The sequence below is a fragment of the Otolemur garnettii genome, unplaced genomic scaffold (genome assembly GCF_000181295.1).
Source record: "Otolemur garnettii isolate 467f Iridium unplaced genomic scaffold, OtoGar3 scaffold00009, whole genome shotgun sequence".
NCBI lineage: Eukaryota > Metazoa > Chordata > Mammalia > Primates > Galagidae > Otolemur > Otolemur garnettii.
In genome coordinates, this window is record NW_003852404.1 from 10,928,025 (window position 1) to 10,932,565 (window position 4,541).

The 4,541-nt window shown below is 40.1% G+C and overlaps 1 protein-coding gene across 4 annotated transcripts in view; it reads left to right on the plus strand.

The window, feature by feature from the left end:
* APP (amyloid beta precursor protein) overlaps positions 1 to 4,541 on the plus strand; it is a 272,685-nt gene that overhangs the window by 164,506 nt on the left and 103,638 nt on the right. The window lies entirely within an intron of this gene.

The window sequence follows — 4,541 nt, forward strand, 5'->3', positions numbered from 1 at the left end:
GGAAGGTAGTGTTGACTCCAGCACGGATCACAGCAAGGGATTCCCTTACAAAGATATAAACGCATGGAGTTTGGCTAGAAGCAAGTAACTTTGCTTTCTGTTTTGTGTACATTTCAGTTTATAAAGTCGTGTTTTGTCTTGAAGATTGAATATAGTTACAAAAGAAATGATAATCCTTTCTTGCCAGCAAAATTTAGCTAAGTGAGTATTAGAAAGCTTATTTGTGATCTTAAAAGTTTAAGCATTTGAATACAAATAAGCAAGTATTGTCATTCCTTAGATGTTCGTGTAAGTTCGTGGCGATGCTTCTGGGTAACATGTCTCTTTGAGACATTATTCCTGCTTCTATTTTTCTGGGCAAATTTTTTCCTTCATTATTGTCTGTAATATTTACTTGGAATAGAAATGAAGGTGGATTAGAAATCAAAAAAATGTTTAACAAATGATTTTATTTTAATTTTTGAGACTAGAATAAAGATGAGAACAGGAAGATAACTTTTTTTGATTTTTATTGTTTTTTCTTAAATTATGTATCTGGAAGATGCGGTTTTAACTTTCAGATGAATTCTATTTGGGGTTAGTTACATAATATCTAATTTGGCATGCTCTACATTTAGTGGATGACATTATAAATAATTTTCCACTGAGTGATAATAGTAATTATATGAAACAGGTTTTTTGCTTAATTTTTTTTAGCAGTTTCTGTAGATTAAGAGAGAAGAAATTATTCTGAAGGGAAAAATAGAAAATCATATAAACATACATTTGAAATCTCTCCTGATGTTCTCCTTTTTCCCGTGAATCTGGTCATGCAACTTATCAATGATATATCAGGTCTCATTGCTTTAAATCTCTTTACTTTGTTAAAATCTTGATTGGTTCGATTTCCTGATTATTTTCCATCACTAGAATGGGATTTTTGGGGGTGGAGGGTAGAGTCTCAAGCTGTCACCTTGGGTAGAGTGCTGTGGTGTCACAGTTCACAGCAACCTCAAACTCTTGGGCTCAAGTGATCCTCTTGCTCAAGTTTTTCATTTTAGTAGAAATGGGGGTCTCACTCTTGCTCAGGCTGGTCTTGAACTCATGAGCTCAAAAATGATCCACCTCCCAGAGTGCTGGGATGACAGGCGTGAGCCACTGTACCAGCCTTGATTTAAAAGAAATTTTCTTAAACTGAGATTTGAGGTCCTTTGGGGGGACTTTACTGTTAAATGGTAAGAAAGTCAAAGAAGGAGACAGGATTAGAATCCTAAAAGCAAAGGGAACTACTGGCATGCCTCTTAAGGTTTTTTTTTTTTTTTTTTAATGTGAAGTTGTTTTTTTTTTTTAACTTATTTTCATGTAATTGTAGATTTGTATACAGTTGAAAAACTACTGTACTTCACCCAGTACAGTACCACAACTGTAAGCATTGAGCGACATCAATCCCTGAACTCTTCTTTAACCAAAGAATGTGCTCCTTTTCCTGGACATTCTCTTCTGAGAGTCGCTGGCCATTTGTATACAGTTATTTATTAATGCTTGGTGTAAAAGTGTTAGCATCATACTTCCCTGGTTCAGATCCTAGCCACACCCACAGCTTCTGTCAGATTAAGCAAAGGTTCTCTTTTCTACTACATAGACAATTGTTGTGGAAAGATAAAAGGTTAGAGTAAAGATCAGAGAGATCAGATAGTTGTGTGCCCAGCAGTAGAACCGCGAGTGAGGGGGGACACGCAATCCACTTCTCTGCATCCTCTCCAAAATCAGCTTCTCTGTTCTAGAAAGTTGATGTTCTAGTCGTAACCTGGAGGGACAGTGATGGGAAGTGCCAAGTGGTAGTTAATCAGTGATGCTGAAAACTGGGGGAGTTAGAATGGGAAACTCTTTTTCGCCCAGTCAAGGGTCGCATGCTAGGAGGCCTGTCAGGTAGAGATTGAGATGTGAGAGATACACACTCGGTCTTGTTCCTCCAGGATCACCTACGTTGAGTCCTCAGGATCTGTGTATTTGGCATCAGGTTAGTGCAGTGCCGTGCCCATGACTGGCTGTGTTTCTCGGCTGTCCTTTTGTGCTTGGGTGCCTGTGGGAATGGTTGCTACTGCTCACAGTGTCCACCCAGACTCTACCAAGGTCATGACACTATTTGGCGCCATTCAGAGTCAAGAGTCCCAACAGCCCTAACAAGGGCAGGAGAGACAACCTGACACCCTCCAAATGGAGATTATCTTTTCCCTTGGCCTTTTTAGAAGGAAGGAGTCCAGACTTTGCTTATAGCTGAGACTCCAGTAAGAGCAGTCAATTCCTCAGGTAGTTGATTCTGTTTCTTACAATGGATTGGCCTGGTTTCTACAAATCAGCTGTAATAAAGGTTTCATACCTATTTGACAATGAGGCAGAAGTAAAGTAAAAGTGAACGTATCATTGTGTTTCACTATTGGCACAGGAAAATTGTAATACATTATAATGCCGTTTGGATTCTGCACTAGGAGATTTTGCCTTAGAAGTTAGAAATTGTTAGTAGGTCACGCATGGGCAAATATCTGTTATTGTCTTTGATCAGTATTCTTTTATACTATTGCTTAACTTGCACCACTCCAAATTCCACAGCCTCTTTTTTTTTTTTTTTTTTTTGAGACAAAGAGTGCCATGGCATCAGGCAAGCTCACAGTAACTTCAAACTCCTGGGTTCAAGTCTCCCAAGTAACTGGGACTACAGGTGCCCACCCCAACGCCCAGTTACATTTTTTTATTCTTTAGTAAAACGGGTTCTCACTCTTGCTCAGTCTGGTCTCCCACTCCTGAGGAAAAAGATAAGTTTCCTACACCTGCAAAGATGTGATATGCAAACGATGGGGCCTGTGGCAGAGAAGTATCAGAAGACACATATTTGGTGCTCTCAGATAACACATATTCGATGTTAAATGTGAGGATTGGCATAAATTGTTACAGAATGGTGAATTTTGTTGCCAATCCTCCTGTGGCTATGGGTAGAGGGATTCTGTGCCTCCATTGTAATTCCAGTGCCAACGCCAGCCACAGTAAAGGCCTTTAGTGTTGGAACTAACACTGCCTCGGGAGCAGATGAATAATGAGTATTACCGTGTCTTAGAAACATGAAAGAGCACGTGAGGTGAGCACGTACAGATGAGTGAAGGAGATATAGGAGGGAGAAGCCAACCGGTAAATACTGGTTACAGCTGAGGGAGAAGGTGAGGCCCAGGACTGGGGACTGGGGCCAGGTGGCATCTGTGGTTGGCAGGGCTCCCACATCTGGGGCACGGCATTTAGCTCTGCAGTCAGTAACTTAGAGGGTGGTTGCCCCACCCAACCAGTTCACCCCTTATAAGTTAGGATGCCAGTCCTTAATTTTGGAGGATAAATAAAATTGCCAAGTGGCTAAGATACTTGTGTCAACAGGTCTGATTGTCATCCTGGAGGAGAATTCAGAAGGCATGCTTGGGAAACACGGACTTTCACAGCAGCAGTGCTGAGGGAGGTGGCCTTGATGAGGGGTGGCAGTGGGCCACCCTGAAGCCAGCTGTTTCCGTATGGAAACCGTTGAAGAGAGCTAGGTTGCTCTTGGGGCGTTTCTCCTGCAGAATGTTTGACCCTTGCCTTCTGTGCTGAGTGCTGACTGTTCCCCCTCTGTTGACAACGTCACGATGGGAGCAACTTCGGGTTCTGCCAGCTCTTCATTGCATCTGCTGAAAGAGCAGTGTGTGCAGGGAAGTAACATGATAGTCCCATTTGTACCGACTCTGTGGATCTTTGTCTCTGGCTGTTTAGAATCAAGCTATTGAATGTTTCTAACTCGGAAGCTCTGGGTTAGGCATGGCTTTTGTCTTTTAGAAAGGTATTTTTTTCCCTTGGCATGTTAGTAAAACTAAAAATAAACAAGACATCTTGTGTCTTGTGAGCTAAGGCATCATCAGCCTGGTAAGGGCGGGACACAAACCCGGAGGGAGCATGGGGCGGCTGTTTCACCTTCAACAAAAGTGGGATGTACATGGGAGATGGAGTTCTGATTCTGCTGATGATGAAATTTATGAATGGAATTTTGGGGTTACTATACTTTAGTCAATGGGGATTATGAAACTGATCTTGTAGGGGAGAGTGGCAAGATGTGTTTGCAGGTAAGATGTGTTTTACTGTAAAACCATTCATGTTGTGTAGTAACAAATTAGAATTGGTTGAGTTTGTTTTATTGTCTGGAATGTTACTGTGCAAGGTTCGGATAAATATGAAAAATATACAAATAATAGTAAAGTATATTTTAATATATGTGTATATTAAAATAATGAATATATCTAAAACCCATTTTAATGTACAATCACTGATAATCATATTTACAGATATTATAAGTTTTTAGATATAGTCAGTAGATAGGCTGTCTGTCTCCAAATCTGGAAATCATTCAAAATATGTGTGATTAATTTTATATTTGAGCAAATTTGACTTTATTAAAGAAAACAATACATTCATGTGAAAGATTAAACTTTTGCATCATAGCCAAAGCAGTCCCCTTACATCAGAGTTGACCTTTTTTTTTTTTTTTTTTT